This window comes from Bos grunniens, chromosome 24 (assembly GCF_055505025.1).
Source record: "Bos grunniens cultivar Pamir isolate PY7600 chromosome 24, Bosgru_T2T1.0, whole genome shotgun sequence".
Classification (NCBI taxonomy): Eukaryota; Metazoa; Chordata; class Mammalia; order Artiodactyla; family Bovidae; genus Bos; species Bos grunniens.
Genome location: NC_141188.1, coordinates 53187215 through 53207931, shown reverse-complemented (window position 1 = coordinate 53207931; position 20717 = coordinate 53187215). Strand labels below are relative to the sequence as shown.

The following is a 20717-nucleotide window of genomic DNA, read 5'->3' as shown; positions in this document are numbered from 1 at the left end:
GGATGTCCTCAAAAGTGTAAGGTCAAGCTACTTACGGGTTTACAGAAGTAAGATTAGTATTAAGGTTGCCATAGCTGCTGGCAGTAAAGGTGATGTCGAGAAAGGAAGGCTGCCTTCAAACAAAGTTTTCAACAGCATAAACTAAGGGGCTTTCAAATGACCAGAAGTTTGTTAGATAATCAATGGCACAGCAGGGTGGCATAAGCTACAGAGGACGGAGAATTATTGCATTGGCTACAGACAAATCAGTCTCAAAGGAACTTAAATTTCAAAGTCATCCCCAGATCTCACTATATATATGTATGTTATGGTAATGCAAATTGTCTCCTCTGCAGAATACGAAAAGGAAATGGGGTCTTTGGGAAACAGCCAGGCATGTTAAGTCAAAGCAGAGTGAGCAAATCTGTTGAAAACTGAATGTAGTTCCCAAAAGAAGCCCAACATGAAGAATTGGAGGAGAAAAAGCACCGAGTAGTAGCAGAATGAATATGTGGCTAAATAATCTTGTGCCATCGCCCATGAACAGGACAAAAGGATCACGGTGCATGGTTCCTGAGGTTCCAGGACTCAACAGGGTGAGATTCTGGATAGTGTTGCAGTGGCATCGATGGATACCTGCCTGTACTGTGGGTAAAGTTATAGGGGAGAGACTCTGAGCTTAGATTCCAGAATCTTTTATAATGAGTAATAAGCATGGAGGGAAACATTATCTTGGTTATATGAGATAAGAAGCATTCCTGCTTTTGCTTAAGAAGACTAACTTCTACGCTCAAAGGCTGTTTGTATTAACATCCTTGAAGCAGTCTGAACCAAAGGGCAGTCCATCCCATGAATACAATATAATTTTCTATTCCTTCACAACTGATGGATACTGAGTTGCTTCTAATTTGGGGCAACTCTAGGTAAGATTACTACACATATTTATGTCTAGGATTCATGTGCATGTTAGTCTGGATTTCTCTTGGCTAGGAATGGGACTGCTGAGTGATAGAAATATATGATTAAATTTGTAAGAACCAGAAAACAATTTTCTAAGGTGGCCGTGTCAGTTTTCATTTGGATCAGAAGGATCTGAGAGTTCCACTTATTCCACATGCCTTCTTTAGTTTTTTCTCACCCTATTGCCCTGGCTAAAAACTATAGCAAATATTAAATAGAAATGAACAGAGCAGGAACCCTTACTTTGTGGCTAGAGTTTTAACTACATTTCTATAGCAGACACAGAGTAAGTCATGTTATCTACTTTTGTAATGAGCTTTGTAACTTGTATCTTTAGAGTAATTTGACCATTTGATTTTTGTTGACCTAAAGTTATTCATAATATCTCCTTGCTATATTTATTATCTATAGGATCTGTACTATTTTCTCTCCTATTCCCGGTGTTGGTAAATGATTTCTTTTTTCTTCTTTGGTCTGGCTAGTTGTTCACCAGTTTAATCAATTCTTTCCATGAACAAGTTTTTTATTTCATTGATTTAAAAACTCTGTTAAAAATGTCATTGATTTCTAAGTATTATTTCCTTCTTTCTGCTCTCTTTACTTTTTCTAGCTTCTTACGGTGGCACCTTTAGACTTCTAGATTTTTAACAAGCACAAAAATATTCCTCTAAGCATTGCTTTTGCCATATTCTGTAATTTCTGGCATGCTGCATTTTATTTTTATCCAATTCAAGACACTGCTATGTCTACTTTGATATATGGGCTAGAAAGAAGTATAGTATTCCCAAAGAGTTTGTTCAAGTATCCTTCTGTTACTGATTTGTATTTTAACTTCATTGTAAACATAAAACATATCTTTAGGATTTTATTTTTAATTGGCGAGATTTTTGTTATGGTCCAGAATGTGGTCTGTCTTGGTAAATGTCCCCTCTGCATATGAAAAGAAGATACATTTTCTATTGTGTGGAGTGCATACAAATGTAATGTATCAGAGCTGTTTGACAGTACTACTCAAGTCTTATATACTTAATGATTTTCTATTTGTTTCATCAGCTAATAAGACAGTGTTGAAATCTACAACTGTACTTATGGATTTATTATTGAGTTTTTTTCATATGTATTCTGAAATATTCTGAAGCATTTTTATAGATGCCTTATTTAGGACAGTTACATCTTTTTGATGCACTGATATCATTATATATTTCTCCTCTTTAGATCCTAATAATATTCCTTATTCTGAAGCCAACTTTGTGTGATATTAAAAGACATTTGCATGTTGTTTAGCATTTGCCAAGTACATCCTTTTTCCTATCCTTTTACTTTTAATTGTCTTTATGTTTACAGTGTATAAGTGTGGTGTTGGTAAATAGTATGAGTTGTCTTGCATTTCTACCTAATCTGACAATCTTTGCCTTTTAATTAGGGTTTTGGCTATTTACAGTTGATTAAATTATCAATATTTGGATTTAAATTTCTGAGTTTGCTAGTTGTCTCTTTGTCCTATCTGCCCCTTCTTTTTCTGACTTATTTTGCATTCTAGTTTCTTTTTTTCTTTTCTAATGATTGCACTATTGGAATCATATTAATAATTTTTTAGTGCTTTTTCCAGGGTTTACAAATTCATTTTTAACTTATCAAAGTCTACCTTCAATTAATAATATATACCACTTCAGGTATATTAAAATATTGTAACAACCTTTGTGCTACTAAATACATACATTTTACTTGGACATCTGTTATAAATCACAATACATTGTTAGATTTTTTTTTTTGCTTTAACTTTTTAAAAGATTAAATAAAAATATATATTTATTCTGATAGCTACCATTTTCTGTGTGTTTATTTCTTTTTTAGATTCAGATTTCCATCTTTTATCATATTCTTTCTTCCTATTAAATACATCCTTTAGTGCAGGTACTCTAGCAATGAAATCTGGATATGTTGGATAGAAGTGGTATTTTTGATCTGTATGAGATACATATAGCATCATCAAATTCAAGACCTTTAAAAAGACCTTAACATCCTCTATAATAGTGGTTGTCAGGTATTTTGTGTTGGTGGAATTCTAGAATTTGTAAAAAAAAAAAAAAAAAAGCTTGAAATGATTATGAAGTGAATGGGAATTTAAAAAATAAAGCTTATAAAAGAATAATGAAATAAAACAAACCTTTGATGGCTATTATGCTATTTACTTGGAGGCAATGGCACCCCACTCCAGTACTCTTGCCTGGAAAATCCCATGGATGGAGGAGCCTGGAAGGCTGCAGTCCATGGGGTCGCTGAAGGTCGGACACGACTGAGTGACTTCACTTTCACTTTTCACTTTCATGCATTGGAGAAGGAAATGGCAACCCACTCCAGTGTTCTTGCCTGGAGAATCCCAGGGACAGGGGAGCCTAGTGGGCTGCCGTCTATGGGGTCGCACAGAGTCGGACACGACTGAAGTGACTTAGCAACAGCATGCTATTTACTAGTCACTATCACTGCTGAGCGCCAAAGAATTGATGCTTTTGAACTGTGGTGTTGGAGAAGACTCTTGAGAGTCCATTTGACTGCAAGGAGATCCAACCAGTCCATTCTAAAGGAGATCAGTCCTGGATGTTCACTGGAAGGATTGATGCTAAAGCTGAAACTCCAGTACTTTGGCCACCTCATGTGAAGAGTTGACTCGTTGGAAAATACCCTGATGCTGGGAGGGATTGGGGGCAAGAGGAGAAGGGGACAACAGAGGATGAGATAGCTGGATGGCACCACCGACTTGAAGGACATGAGTTTGACTAAACTCCAGGAGTTGGTGATGGACAGGGAGGCCTGGCGTGCTGCGATTCATGGGGTCGCAAAGAGTCGGACACAACTGAGTTGACTGAACTGAACTGATCACTGCTTAACTATTTATAATAAATTGTTTATCACCCAACATATTTAATTTTAAATATTAAAGAAGCGAAACAGTCACACGTTACAGTAAACCCAACTTCTGCCTCAAACTGTGTTCACATTCAGATCAGATCAGATCAGATCAGTCGCTTAGTCCTGTCCACCTCTTTGCGATCCCATGAATCTCAGCATGCCAGGCCTCCCTGTCCATCACCAACGCCCGGAGTTCACTCAGACTCACGTGAGACTCACCATCCAGCCATCTCATCCTCTGTCGTCCCCTTCTCCTCCTGCCCCTAATCCCTCCCAGCATCAGAGTCTTTTCCTCTGAGTCAACTCTTCGCATGAGATGGCCAAAGTACTGGAGTTTCAGCTTTAGCATCATTCCTTCCAAAGAAATCCCAGGGCTGATCTCCTTCAGAATGGACTAGTTGGATCTCCTTGCAGTCCAAGGGACTCTCAAGAGTCTTCTCCAACACCACAGTTTAAAAGCATCAATTCTTCGGCACTCAGCCTTCTTTACAGTCCAACTCTCACATCCATACATGACCACAGGAAAAACCATAGCCTTGACTAGACGGACCTTTGTTGGCAAAGTAATGTCTCTGCTTTTGAATATGCTATCTAGGTTGGTCATCACTTTCCTTCCAAGGAGTAAGCGTCTTTTAATTTCATGGCTGCAGTCACCATCTGTAGTGATTCTGGAGCCTAGACAAACAGCCTAGACACTGTTTCCCCATCTATTTCCCATGAAGTGATGGGACCAGATGCCATGATCTTCGTTTTCTGAATGTTGAGCTTTAAGCCAACTTTTTCACTCTCCACTTTCACTTTCATCAAGATGCTTTTCAGTTCCTCTTCACTTTCTGCCATAACGGTGGTGTCATCTGCATATCTGAGGTGATTGATATTTCTCCTGAAAATCTTGATTCCAGCTTGTGCTTCTTCCAGCCCAGCGTTTCTCATGATGTACTCTGCATAGAAGTTAAATAAACAGGGTGACAATGTACAGCCTTGACAAACTCCTTTTCCTATTTGGAACCAGTCTGTTGTTCCATGTCCAGTTCTAACTGTTGCTTCCTGACCTGAATACAAATTTCTCAAGATTAGATCCTGATTTTTCACTAACAGTAAATTATTCTCCATTGTTTTCAGTGTTGAAGCTCCTCTTTCCATCAGGTAAAATGCACATACTCATTAAAATCTAGCAGCACAGCTCTGAAGGATGTTTTAGAAACTTTACATGACAGGAGATTTACTATATAGTTCAACTTCTATATTTTATAGATGTACAAACAAAAGGCAGCTTAATATTATATCAGAATCAAGACTAAAATTTAGGCCAAGAAAGCAGTGCTCTATAGAAAACTAATAAATTTTGGCATTGGTTATTTTTCTATTTAGAATTCAATGGTTTAGGTCTAAAACTGCTAAACAAAAAGTTTTCTTTGTATTGCTATTCTACCTCCAACTGACATGCAAGCAAATTTAGTGAAAATAGGAAAAATATGTTATCATCTCTTTTTTTGTCCTTGTCTCCCAAAGAGACAAGAATATTGGTCACATGAAAGTTCACCGATAAATGTATGAAATTAGATTAACCTCTCACTGACTTAACAAAGTCTCTTGGCTTTTGTATCATGCATGCAGCTATGCAAATAGATACATATCCCATATGTTTGTTTCAGCATCAATGCTTTCTTAGTACCATCCAATAGAAGTGGAGGATTCTATCCCACTTGGTTTTGTATGTGGCAGCCAGGGTATTTGGCTCTGATCTTAACCAGAGAAAGCAAAACCTGTGCTTTTGCAAGTGTTTGTACAAAGCACGCCACAGTACAGACACAATTTATCATTTGTTTTTGATCATTTATACTGACTTGATCATCAACTATTTAATAACTCCATCACAGACTAAAAAATAAATTGATTATTTTGGGACAAAGACTTACATCAGTTCATATTGACACAATAATGGCTCTGTGTTATGTTATGAAAAGTGCTGGTGACTGTTAATTCTCAGAGAAGGTAAACAAGTAGCATACCAGGATACTTCCAGCCTCCTCTGCAGTGGTGCCACAGAGAAAAACCTTGTCCAAGATGCACATTGTCAGAGATTATCTCATACCCCTGTCAAATGTGGATTACAAAGACCCAGCAAAGGAATAAAGTAACAAAAATTACCTCTACTCCTCCCACTAAATACAACAGCCACAAATTACTGGAAATCTTTCCAATTATGGCTCTAAAATTGAGCCTTCAATTGGGAACTAACAAAGCCTGCTCCACTGCTAATCCTTAGATAATTACGAAAATTCGAAATTGCCTGTCATGTGATTGAAGTAGACACTTAAAAGGCAACAGGGTGGCCGTGGTCACTAAAGAGATGGGAATTCAGATGAAGGATGTGACACTGTGGGTGTTAGCACATGCAAAGAGAGAGGACACCTCTCTTCCTATGCCTGTTGACCTCTGTGCTCCCTGCTTAGTCTCCGGGTCTAAATGCATTCACATGTCTTGGCATCTTTTTCAGATGTTCCCATGAGAAATCTTTCTGTATTCTCCTGTACTCTCCAAGTAGATAGTTGGTTCTGATCCTTAAAAAGGCTGACCTATGTTGGGTCAATCCACCACTGACCTACAATACAAGCTAATTCTTTCAAAAATTCAGTTTTAGCAAATGTTCAAAAGAGCACCACATAGGAACATTTTACACAGGTAAAAGAATTATAAAGTAAGCTCATAGAGTATAGCATCTTATATATCTGATATTCTGAGTTTACCAGTTGCTTGTAAAAGCATTACAAATCAACTAGTTTCCTATCTCATAAGGTCCTACACCACATCTATGAAAGCAACCACGACCCCTCTAGCCTTCTTGGTCTCCTAGTAATTCATACAACACATTAGAATTAGTCACATTATTTAGCAGCTAATCACTTGCTATCATGTAATTGTTTTCTAATTATTTCATGTACATTATTCTTGGCACCCCACAGTTGCAATCTTTAGATTAAAATGACTATATCTTATACCACCCATGTGTGCCCTGTAGCTTTTGAATTTGTGATGATCACATAAAGAGCACTCAATACTAGCTTACTTTTCTCTGTGTATGCTCACAGCATGCAACATACTATCACATCCACAGCCCCATCAACTGTACTTCAATAACCTAATGCTCTCTCTTCTTCTGTCTACAGTCTCATCGTATAGGTTTAACTCAGTCTCCTGTATGTCTTAGATGTTACATCATGGCCAGAACTTAGTCAATGATCCCTTATATTTCCTTACATTCTCTTTCCTCATGTAGCCTATATATACTCTTGCAGGCAGGAACTATATCTAAGTCATCTCTATCTCCACCGTGCCTAGCATAGTGGAGCCCAAGTAAGAATACACATGGTATTTTACCCTTTTTGTAAGTGTCCCAAAATTTGATGTTGTACCTGACACATGGCAGGTAGTCAACCAATGACTTGTTAAATGAATTAGTAATGACATAAACATAATTAGAAATTAGCTAGATTGAGTTTAAATAAAACATTCTTTGTTTAAAATGTAGGCATATACAAATTCTGATTTTCAAAAAGTTGTAGAAATAAGAAACAGAGTTGCTAAGTTATTTATACTGTACAGATCTAACTTTGATTGGCAGCTTCAAATTCTTTCATGATCAAAATTCTAACCAGGGAATCTAAACTTAGCAAACTAAAAGGGGGAATGAGATGGGGGAGTAGAGGACATGAAGCTCACCTCCACCACAATCAAAAAAAATACATGCACAAAAATTCTCACAGAAAACTGGGAATTGGCAGAAAAACTCCTATACAACCAAGGCCGCAAGAAAGATTCCATTTAACTGGGTGCATACTCAGTCATTACATCATGTCCAACTCTTCGTGATCCTACAGTTCGTCAGGCAGGATCCTAAAGGAAATCAGTCCTAAATGTTCATTGGAAGGACTGAGGCTGAAGCTGAAACTCCAATACTTTGGCCACTTGATGAGAAGAACTGACTCATTGGAAAAGACCTTGATGCTGGGAAAGATCGAAGGCAGGAGGAGAAGGGGATAACAGAGGATGAGATGGTTGGATGGCATAACCGACTCAAGGGACATGAGTTTCAGTAGGCTCTGGGAGTTGGTGATGGACAGGGAAGCCTGGAGTGCTGTAGTCCATGGGGTCGCAGAGAGTCAGACACGACTGAGCAACTGAACTGAACTGAGACTGTCAGGATCCTCTGTCCATGAGATTCTCCAGGCAAGAACACTGGAGTGGGTTGCCATTTGCTTCTCCAGTAACTGGATAAGATGGGTGGGGCGGGGGGAAACGTTGGATCCACATTTGTGCCACTGAAAGGTGTCTAAGAGGACAAGAAGGACCACATGGAGAGTCTCTCACTCTGGGAAGTGACTCAGGGTGATTGTGTGTCTCTCCTACATGTAGGAAACAGTTCCTTTGGTGCTGGGAGAACAGCTGGGAGAGCAGAAAGGCTGAAGAGGCCTTGCGAGCTGACCCCAACCTGAACAGGGTGATGACTGCCACTGAGCTGAGAGGAAGTCCCACCTGACACTCTGTGCAGGCCTCAGATCCTCCAACACCAGGCAAAACCCCCTATCAAAGCAATAATGGCCAGCACACACTGGGGAAAGATGTGGCGGGCATCCACATTAAATCCAGTCCTCACATCAACAATATTGAACACACACAGTTAACATAGGAACACTTTCACATTAAGAAGCCCCCTTCTAGACCACAAGAGATAACTGCTTCATCTAAATTTATAGAGATAAAGTTAATAAATTGAAAATGCAGAGGGATAACTCCCAATTGAAAGAACAAGAATGAACCCTTAAAAAAATAAAACAGAGAAAATCAGCCTTCCAGGTCCTGAGTTCTGAAAGCTGGTAACAAACATGCTAACTGAATTAAGAGAGAACACCAATATAAACACAGATCATTTTAACAAAAAACTAGTAACTATAAAAAAGGCCCAATCAAAAATATATAGCTCAATTTCTAAGATAAAAAGCACTCTAGAAGCCATGAATAGCTGACTAAATGACACAGAATAATGCATAAGAGATCTAAGAAGATAAAATAATGCAAATCACCCAGTCAGAACATCAGACAGAGGAATTCCCTGACAGTCCCATAGTTAGGACTCTGTACTTGCAGTGCAGGGGTCCTGGATTCAATGCCTGGTTGGGAATTAGGATCTTGAAAGCTGTGATGAGGCCAAAAGAAAGACAGAAAGATTAATAAAAAGGAACATATGAGATTTATGGGCCATACACATAACAGGAAACCCAAAAGGAAAAGAAAGAAGAGGAGGGGATCAAAAATGCATTTGAGGAAACTCTGGCTGAAAACTTACTAAATCTAAAAGCACAGAGGGTTCCAAACAAAATGAACTCAAACAGAACCATAAATGAAGACAAACCGTAACCAAAATAGCAAAAGTTAAAGAATTCCTACAGGCAGCAAGAGAAAAACAGAGTCACATTTGAGGGAATCCACATAAGACTATCAGCTAATTTTTCTGCAGAAACTTTGCATGTCAGAGAGGAATGGCATGATATATTTAAAACCCCAAAAGGGGAAAATTACAATCTAGGATATTCTACCCAGGAAGATTATCATTTAGAATACAAGAGATAAAGAATTTCTCAAGCAAAAAAAAAAAAAAAAGAATTCAGCAATACTAATACTACTAATACTACTCTAGAAGAAAATGTTGAAGGATCCTCTCTAACTGGAAAAGAAGCAAATATTTATAGGAAAGGGAAAATCCCAATGGGAAAGGCAAATATAAAATCACTTAAATAGGCCAATATACAGATTTCTTTAAATTATAAAAACAACTACAGTAAACAGTAAAGGGAAAAGTATGAAGATATAAAATAGGACATGAAAAACACAAAATGTGGAAGAGCAGAATAAAAACTGTAGATCTTTTAGAATGTGTTTGAACTTAAATGATCACCAGTTTAAAACAAATAGGTAAAATTATAATTCAAAATACATAAACCCCATGGTAACTGCGAATAGAAACCTACAATAGATATCAAAAAAAGAAAAAAACTTAAGTATTTCACAGAAAAATCATATCACAATGGGAAAAACAAAAAGATGATGAAATGAACAAAGAGTAACTACAAAAACAAGTGGAAAACAAGGAATAAAATGGCAATAAGTACACACCCATCAATAATTACTTTAAATGTCAAGAGATTAAACGCTTCCATCAAAAGACATAGGGTGCCTGATTGAACAGCAACAAAAAACAAAACCCTTCAATATGCTTCTTATAAGAGACTCACTTCAGGGTGAAAGAAACACAGACTAAAACTGAGGATATGGAAAAAGATATTTCAGGTAAGTGGCAATGACAAGAAAGTAGAGGTAGCAAGACCATATCAGACAAAACAGACTTTAAAACAAAGACTATGACAAAGGAGAAATAAGGACATTATATGGTGATGAAGGGATCAATATAAGAAGATTATGTAATATATATGTACCCAATATAGAAACACTTATGTGGAAAATTCTGAAAGAGGTGGGAATACCAGACCACCTGACCTGCCTCTTGAAAAACCTGTATGCAGGTCAGGAAGCAACAGTTCAAACTGGACATGGAACAACAGACTGGTTCCAAATAGGAAAAGGAGTACGTCAAGGCTGTATATTGTCACCCTGTTTATTTAACTTCTATGCAGAGTACATCATGAGAAACGCTGGGCTGGAAGAAGCACAAGCTGGAATCAAGATTGTCGGGAGAAATATCAATCACCTCAGATATGCAGATGACACCACCCTTATGGCAGAAAGTGAGGAGGAACTAAAAAACCTCTTGATGAAAGTGAAAGAGGAGAGCAAAAAAGTTGGCTTAAAGCTCAACATTCAGAAAACAAAGATCATGGCATCTGGTCCCATCACTTCATGGGAAACAGATGGGGAAACAGTGTCAGACTTTATTTTTCTGGGCTCCAAAATCACTGCAGATGGTGATTGTAGCCATGAAATTAAAAGATGCTTACTCTGTGGAAGGAAAGTTATGACCAACCTAGGCAGCATATTAAAAAGCAGAGACATTACTTTGCTAACAAAGGTCCGTCTAGTCAAGGCTATGGTTTTTCCTGTGGTCATGTATGGATGTGAGAGTTGGACTGTGAAGAAAGCTGAGCCCTGAAGAATTGATGCTTTTGAACTGTGGTGTTGGAAAAGACTCTTGAGAGTCCCTTGGACTGCAAGAAGATCCAACCAGTCCCTCCTAAAGGAGATCAGCCCTGGGATTTCTTTGGAGGGACTGATGCTAAAGCTGAAACTCCAATACTTTGGCCACCTCATGTGAAGAGTTGACTCATTGGAAAAGACTCTGATGCTGGGAGGGATTGGGGGCAGGAGGAGAAGGGGACGACAGAGGATGAGATGGCTGGATGGCATCACCAATTCGATGAGCATGAGTTTGAGTGCACTCTGGGAGTTGGTGATGGACAGGGAGGCCCGGCGTGCTGCGATTCATGGGGTTGCAAAGAGTTGGACACAACTGAGCAACTGAACTGAAATATGTAAAGCAAATACTAAATATGTAAAGCAAATACTATCAGATATAAAGCAGAAATTGACAGTAATACAATAGTAGGAGGCTTTAACACCCACTGACATCAATGTGTCAACAGATCATCAGAAAGAAAATCAACAAGGCAACAGAAGTGCTAAATGACTCAATAGACCAGTTAGATTCAATTGTATCTACAGGACAGCACATCCATAAGAGCAGAATACACATTCTTTTGAAGTACGCATGGAATATTCTCCAGAACAGACCACATACTGGGCCATCACAAAACAAGCCTCAACAAAAATTAAGAGAATAGAATATATTAAACATCTTTTCTGATCACAACGGTATAAAACTAGAAATCAACCACACAAAGGAAGAGAAAAAGAATAAATATGAGGAGACCAAACAACTTTCCACTAAAACACCAATGGGTCAAAGATGAAATCAAAGAGGAAATTTAAAAACATTTGGAGAAATATAAAAATGAAAACATAACTTTCCAAAATCTATGGGATGCAACAAAAACAGTTCTAAAAGCAAAGTTCATAGTGATAAAGGCTTTCCTTAAAAAAAAAGAAGACAAGTCTCAAACTAACATCCTACTCTAGCACCTAAAAGATTTAGAAAAAGAATACACAAAGCCCAAAGTAGGCTGAAAGAAGAAAAATCAGAGAGGAAATAACTAAACAGAGATAAAATGTAGAAAAAAATTAATGAAAGAACTGGCTTTTTGAAAAGATAAACAAAAATAATAAATCTTTATCCAGGCTCACCAAGCAGAAAATAGAGAAGACTCAAACAAAATAGGAAATTACATAGGAAAAATAAAATCCAATACCACAGACATACAGAAAAATAAGAGAATACTGTGAACAATTGTGTCAAACTTGACAATCTAGAAAAAATGGAAAAAAATTAAAAATATACCTCCTGCTAAGACTGGATCCAGAAGAAAGAATTTGAATAGACCAATCACCAGAAGTAAAACAGAATCTGCAATTAAAACAAAAAGCAAACCCTCCCTGCAAATAAAAGTCCAGGGCTGGACAGCATCACTGCAGAATTCTACCAAACATATATATAAGAACTTCTATCAATCCTTCTCAAACTATTCCAGATAACTGAAGAGGAGGAAACACCCCCAAATTCATTCTACAAGGCTACTATTGTCCTGATATCTAAACAAAACAAAGACACCACAAGAAAAGAAAATCACAGGCCAGTATCTTCAATAAATACAAATGCAAAAATCCTTAACAAATAGTAGCAAACCAAATCCACAAAAATCAAAAGGATCATCACGATCAAGATGGATTTATCCCAGGTTCACAAGGTTGGCTCAACATAGGCAAGTCAATCAATGTGATATACCACATTAACAAAAGGAAAGAAAATCCACATGAGCATCTCAATAGATGCAGAAAAAGCATGTGATAAAATTCAGCATCCATTCGTAACAAAAAACTCTCATTAAAGTGGGTCTAGAGGGAACAAATCTCAACATAATAAAAGCCAATTTGTGACCAACACACAGCCAACATGATACTCAATGGTGAAAATGTGAAAGCCTTCCTGCTAAATTCAGAAAAAATGACATGGAAGACCTCTCTCACCTCTTCTCCCTAAAATGGTATTGGAAGTCCTAGCCACAACAGTCAGTCAGAAAAAAATAAAGTGTATCCAAATTGGAAAGAGATAAAACTGTCACTACTTGCAGATGACATGACGCTCTATAGAGAACCATAAAGCCTTCACCCAAAATCTATTAGAATTAATTAATGAATTCCACAAGGTTAGTAGAATACAAGATTAATAAACACAGATCTGTTTTATGTCTATACACCAGTTAGGAAATCAGAATTTTTTTAAAATCCTATTTAAAATGATATCAATACACACATAGGAATAAACTTAACCAAGGAGGTTAAAGACCTATACACTAGAACTACAAAACAATGACGAAGGAAACTAAAGAGGAGCCAAAGATATTATAAGATATCCCATGTTCTTGAGTTGGAAGGATTATAGTATTAAAATGGCCATACTACCCAAAGAAATTCATAGATTTAATCCAATCCCTAGGACAAAATACCTAGGACACTTTTCCCCAAACGAGAACAAATACTTCTAAAATATATATATGAAACTACTAAATACCTAGAATTGCCAAAGTAATCCTAAAAAAAGATAACAAAGCTGGATGAATAATCCTCCCAGACTTTAGACTACACTACAAAGCTATAATAATCACAACAGCATGGTATTGGCACACACCCATATACATCAGTGGAAAAGAATAGAGAGCCCTGAAATAAACTCATGCACTTATGGTCAATTAATCTATGGAAAAGGAGGCAAGAATGTACAATGGAGAAGAGAGTCTCTTCAATAAGTGGTACTAGGAAAATGGGACAACTACATGTAAAAAAATGAAATTTGAACATTCTCTAACACCATATACAGAAATGAATTCAAAATGGTTAAAGACCTTAATGCAGGATTAACATCATAAAACTCCTAGAGGAGAACACAGGGAGAACATTTTTGACATAAATCATAGCGCTATCTGTCATATAAAGCAAATGAAATAAAACTAAAAAGAAGGAAATGTGACCTAATTAATTTAAAAATTTTGCATAGCAAAGGAAACCATCAATAAAACAAAAATATAGTCTATAGAATGGGAGAAAATATTTGCAAATGATATGACTGACATGGGGTTACCATTCAAAATATACAAATCACTCATACAATTCCACATAAAAATTGAATTCAAAAATGGGCAAAAGCCTTGAATAGAAATTTTCCAAAAACAGATATACAGATGAATAATAGGCACACGCTCAACATCACTATCAGAGAAATGCAACCACAATGAGGCGTCACCTCAGATCTGTCAGAATGGTTACAATCAAAGTCTATAAATAGTCTTACAGATGGCCAATAAACATATGAAATGATTCTCAACATTGCTCACTTTTAGAGAAATGCAAATCTAAACTACAGTGAGGTATCATCTCACATCAGTCAGAATGACCATCATTAAAAAGTCTAAAATCAATAAAAGCTGGAGAGGATGTGGAGAAAAGGGAACCCTCTTGCACTTATGGTGGGAATGTAGATCAATACAGCCACTATGGAGAACAGTATGGAGATTTCTTTAAAATCTTGGACTAAAACTACCATATGACTCAGCAATACCACTCCTGGGCATATACACTGAGAAAACCATCAATTCAAACAGACACATGTACTCCAATGTTGTACTCTTTACAATAGACAGGACAGGGAAGCAACCTAGATGCCCATTGACAGATGAATGGATAAAGACGTTGTACATAAACACAATGGACTATTACTAAGCCATAAAAAAGGGATCAGAATGAATCCATTGAACTAGAACCTGTTTGTTTATAGAGAGTGAAGTAAGAAAAAGAAATATATATTGACATATACCATTTGGAATCTAGAAAAATGGTACTGAGGACCTTATCTGCAGGGCAGGAATAGAGAACCGACTTGTGGACACAGCAAGGGAAGGAGAAGTTGGGATGAACTGAGAGAGTAACACTGAAACAAATCCATCACCACTGTAAAAGAGGTAACCCCGTGGGAAGCTGGTGTATGATACAGGGAGCTCAGCCCAGCGCTCTGTGATGACCTAGATGGGTGGAAGGATGGGGGTTGGTGGGAGGTTCAAGAGGAAGCAGATACATTACTTACAGCTGATTCACACTGCTGTACTATAGAAACTAACACAATATTGTAAGGCAATTATTCTCCAATTAAAAATAAAATTTTATAAAAGTCTTAAATAACAAATGTTTGAGAGGATGTGAAAAAAAGGAACCCATTTACACTGTTGGTAGCAAAACAGTATGAAGATTCCCTAAAAAAAAAAAAAAAAAAAATGGGACTACCATATGACCCAGCAATTCTACTCCTGGGTCTATATCAGAAAAAGATAAGAACACTAATTTGAAAAGATGCATACACTCCAATGTTCATAGCAGCACTACTTTGAACAGCCAAGACATGGAGGTAATGCAAGTGGCCATCAACGGACGATTGGCTTAAGAGGATTTGATATATACACCGAATGAATTATTATTCAGCCATGAAAAGGATGAAATACTGCCATTTGCAGCAACATGGATGGACCCAGAGAATATTATGCTTTAGTGAAACATGCTGGGCAGAAAAAGACAAATACTACGTGATTATCACTTACATGTGGAATCTAAAAAATACAAATGAACGTATTTACAAAACAAACTGACTCACAGACATAGACAAGGATCTACTTACCAGGGGGGTTACCCAAGGGGAAAAGGGAAAGGATAAGATCAAGGTACGGGATAAATTAATTATTTTTTAATTGAAGGATAATTGCTTAACAGAATTTTGTTTTCTGTCAAACCTCAACATGAATCAGCCATAGGTATACATGTATCCCCCCTCCCTTTTGAACCGCCATCCCATCTTCCTCCCCATCCCATCCCTCTAGGTTGATATAGAGCCCCTGTTTGAGTTTCCTGAGCCACACAGCAAATTCCCTTTGGCTATCTATTTTACATATGGTAATGTAAATTTCCATATTGCTCTTTCCATACATCTCACCATCTCTTCCCCTCTCCCCATGTCTATAAGTCTATTCTCTATATCTGTTTCTCCACTGCTGCCCTGTAAATAAATTATTCAGTACCATTTTTCTAGATTCTGTATATACGCGCTTGTATGTGATATTTATCTTTCTCTTACTGACCTCGTTTAGGTTCATCCACCTCATTAGAACTGGCCCAAATGTGTTCCTTTTTATGGCTGGGATTAAGAAACAAACTACTATGCATAAAATAAATAAGTGACAAGATACACTGCATAATACAAGGAATTATACCCATTATCCCATAATAACCTATAACAGAATATAATCTTAAAAAAAATACTGAATCACTATGCTAGATACAGGAAACTAGCATAATATTGTGAGTTACCTATACTCAAAAACAAAACAAAACAAAATAAAATTAGCAAACTACATCAATTTCCATTTTCTTCCCCCAGTGGAGACTCTCTAGGAAATGTTCTTGAGGAAGTGTGGAGAGCAGAGAGATACTCAAAATTCAGGACAGAAGGGTAGCAGAAAAATCAACAAATTCCCTGGGTTTTACGCTTTGAAATGAAGTATAATGTAAGACATAAAGTCCACTGCTTTGAGTAGAAGCTGTTTTAGACTTAGAGGAGGTAGAGTGATTTCCTCTAAAGATCTGCCACTCACCCCCCTTCTCAGCCCTAGTAAATCTGCCAAATTGGTCTTTACAAACCCAGCATTACTTCCAAATGGTAAACGAGGAACCGCCAGGAGCCGCATAAGGAGAGAGGAGGAAAGGAGAACACAGAGGAAAGAGCAGAGAAATGGGAAATGAGAGGTCGGAGCTCAGTGTTGCTTACGTTACAACAGTGCCCCAAGGCCTCTGTGTGCATACTGACCTGGATCGAAGTGTCCTCTTCATGACATTTCAAAGAAGAGGTATTTCGCTATTTCATCTTTCAATACAGAATATATGTGAGCCAAGAACCAGATGGACTATCACAGAAGATATTTATGCTCCAGCAGCATGGTTTCTAGTATCTGCAAATCACCTCCATTCCTTGCCCAGAAATCACGAGTTGGTACACAACACCGCCACTTCAAAAACCAAAGTCACAGGCCACACACCTGCTGACACCCACCTGGTGTCTGACACCATCTGGAACTCTGCTTTCAGGAGGCCTGTCTCCAAACGGTCTCCTCTTCCCCAACTGGATTTTCCTGGTTCTGATGTGTTTAGTGTGAGTTCCGGATTCACTGAGACACCACAGAATTCTGCAGCTTCCCTTCTTCGCTAAGTAGCCATGTATGTTTCACCTGTGTTTCGTGTTTGGTATACCTTCACACCTGAGCCGCATCAGCTAGTATAATTGCTCCCTTTTTTCTCCTCAAAACCAAATGATTTTGACCTTTTGGGGGTCTCTTAATTTGGGCCCTAAAAAGTCATTCAACTTACTCTTGCACAAATTTATGTTACTTTTGCTGGATTAAATCATCATTATCTTGTCTTCAATTTTAATATTTACTTCTAAACGTTTTGATAAAGACTCCAGTCCAAGTAGAAAACACCCCTAACACTACCAAAGATTTGTAATACTTGTTTCGAATCACATCAAAAAACACCCCAGTTTAACAGCTAGGTGCTCAAGACTGTGGCGTGTACACTTTGTCTTAAGAAGTCATAACTCTCTTTACCACGTAAGCAAGGAATTTAAAGCAGTGGGTTCTTACTCTGGAACTAAGAATGAACTTTAAAGAGAGGCTGAAACAGAGTTGATTCCTTATATGTGGTTAAAGCATGCCACAGTTCATCTATCTCAAACTCCGAGCTGAACACTAAAGCTAGCTTTAAAAATATTCTGACAAATTTTCATGCAAACTCAACTGTACCATTTTCATCATCACAGGGCAAGATCATGACCTCAAAAACACACTCCATCAAGCTTTAACAGCTCCCTTGATTCAGTAGAACATGTTCCCCTTGTACTAAGCAGAAATCTGTTTCCCTGGAATCTCCCTTTGCTGCTAAAGGAAAGCTCCCCTTTATTTCTGGCCTCTGGAGTCGTGGCCATATCAGCAAAATGTCACCTTGCTCCCAAATGGCTGCCCTGAGAATATTTTAAGTTTTCCCCTTAGACCATTTATCATCAGTTCAGACGTTTCTAGTTTCTTTACCAATGGCTTCCTGGCCAAGCCACCCCCTAATCACTCTCCTCTGGATGAAACGCAATCTGAAAGCATCCCCACAAAACATAAGTCTTGAAACTGAGTTCAGTGAACACATCCCTTGACTCTGTCTTCTTCGTAGGATGTAGAAAGCTGAAAAGAACAGCAGCCATCTATGACCACATCAACACAGAGACACACACACACACACGAGATAACTTGCAAGTTGACAACTGTCTCTATTGTACCAGAAAGCTGAGGTTACAAAACTACAAGCAACCCAGACTGTAAGGGAAGACAAGCCCCTCGAGGGAGAAGAAGAATACACACACCTGTTCACCGAGGAGAGACGCTTCTGGGCACCACACACACTCGGAAGGACAAATCAGCTAAAAGTCTAAACAAACTGCCAAGGGCTGAATGTGGGCCAGCGTGACAGTGTAAAACTCCAGTGGCCGGAGGCCCAAGGAGAATTTGTACCCTTTCGCAGGCTCCTTCTCCACTTAAGGTGTTCCGTAGGAAGAGAGAGCGGTGGATGAGAAAGCAGGAAGCTCGCGGCTGGGGAGACATAGATGTAGGGAGGAGCCTGGCTGCGAGCAAGCGCAGAGGCCCTCTGGACGCTTCCCCCGCCCTCAGAAGAAAAGCCAGAAGGTTTTGGAAGAAGAGCAACAAATCCCCCATCATCTGAGGGCACAGGTGAAATTCACTGCATCAGGAGAAGCGAACAAACAAAAGCTGCTGCCCCGGAAGCGGCCGGTACACGTCCCTGGGTCTAGAGCTTGAGGGATGTCCCACCAGGGAGGCTAGGCCAGGATCATAGGAATAAAAGCCCCAGGATGCGTGGCCAGAGAGCTGTGTCTGCAGCAATCACCGAGTCGTCATTTCTAATACTTGCACGTCTCCCTTCAGTGCTAAACGTTTCCTGGCTAATCTCATTCTTGACTCCTAGAAAATTTTTCTAATAACTCGCTCCTGCTTTTCCCCTAGTTGGGCTACCAGGCGAAGCCTTTTGAATGGGTGCCAATGAATGGGGTTTAGACAATGCCTTTCCACCGGGGCTTTGAAAATAGATAATAAATAGAGAGGGGGAGAAAAGGGTTGGCGGATTAAAAATTCAACAGCCCTCGCAGCTTAGCTGTTCTGTTCCTTATGCTAGCCTTCCTCCAAATCGACTTTTTGTATATTGAGATGATTGAGACAGAACAGGGTAATACAGAGTGTGGGAAAAAATTTCCCCAATCTCCAAGAATCTTCCCCTTCCCCAGGTTCTTGGAGGACAGGTAAAGAAACACCACGGAGAGGAAGGAGAATTCACGTTTGTCCTCTGCAAAGACCGCATGAGCCCGAGGGGTGAGCTTGCAGCGCTCAAAGCCTGGCGATTGAGTTTGTAATAAACAGAGCCAAGCAGAGGCTCCCGCGCCGCTCTGATCCTGCTGAATCAGCCCCACCGCTCGGCTCCCTCTGCGCCTTTTGGAAAAGCCTCCAGGGTCTTGTCTGTGCGGTTGTTGTCTCAATCAGCACTGCAAGTTTCTTTTTCTCTTCCTTCTCACCCTCCAGCCCTCAACGCTGCCAACTGCAGCAGGATTTTCATGATGCAAGTAGGTCTTTACCCCACCTGCACTGCTTGGAGTTAAATAAGACCCTGAAGTTTCCAGAGCCCACAGGAATGGGGGGGAAAGGCAAGAGAGACAATTATGGTCCTCTTAAATGTATTCAGTTTCCCTCCGTCTAATCTCCAAAGCCTCCTAGGCATGCAAACCCCAAGAGAATGTGTTTTTAGAAGTCGCTTAAGAAAAAGGCCGATGTAGGGGGAGATCAAACCAGTCCATCCTAAAGGAAATCAATCCTGAATATTCACGAGAAGGACTGATGCTGAAGCTGAAGTTCCAATCCTTTGGCCACCTGATGCGAAGAGCCGACTCACAAAAGACCCTGATGCTGAGAAAGACTGAAGGCAGGAGGAGAAGGGGGCAGCAGAGGAAGAGATGATTGGATGGCATCACCCACTCAATGGACATGAGTCTGAGCATGCTCCGGGAGTTGGTGATGGACAGGGAAGCCTGGCGTGCTGCAGTCCATGGGGTTGCAAAGAGTCCCACAGGACTGAGCAACTGAACAACAAGGGGGAGGCAGGTTGAGCAATTACATCATCAGCATGATGATGGAATCATGAGGGAATGCTTCCCACTGCTACTTAGGCTCTTTGCCAGGAGTTTTAGTTTGTTTATTTCATTTTGGTCTCACTTTTATTCTTACGCTGGTTTGGGTGCCAGTGTTGCAAGAGTTTGCAGTACCATCTTTTGATGTGAAGAAGACCATGATTTCTTTCTAGTTAGGACCAGAAGCTTTAGATGGTTTGGTAACCAAGAGACCTCCCTCTGTCCCACTCCACCTCTCTCTCCCTCCATCCTTCCCTCATCAGCTGTTTATTGATCACCTCTGTGTGCAAAGAATTTTTATCATTCTAATTAATGACAATTTATTAACGTTGATGTAGGAGATCAGGGTAAATAAAACACAAAGACTTTCGTCTTCTAGCTAAAGAACTAAAAGGCCGCAGCATGGTTGTAG

General features: G+C 39.0%; 1 long non-coding RNA gene across 1 annotated transcript in view; it reads right to left on the bottom strand.

Annotated features, from left to right (window-relative positions):
* Window positions 1-18792, bottom strand: part of LOC147346296 (uncharacterized) — a 32693-nt gene extending 13901 nt beyond the window's left edge. The window contains exon 1 of the long non-coding RNA XR_015153507.1: window positions 18479-18792. This is a non-coding gene — a long non-coding RNA (uncharacterized LOC147346296). The remainder of the gene's footprint in view (window positions 1-18478) is intronic.
* Window positions 18793-20717: the final 1925 nt, after the last annotated feature.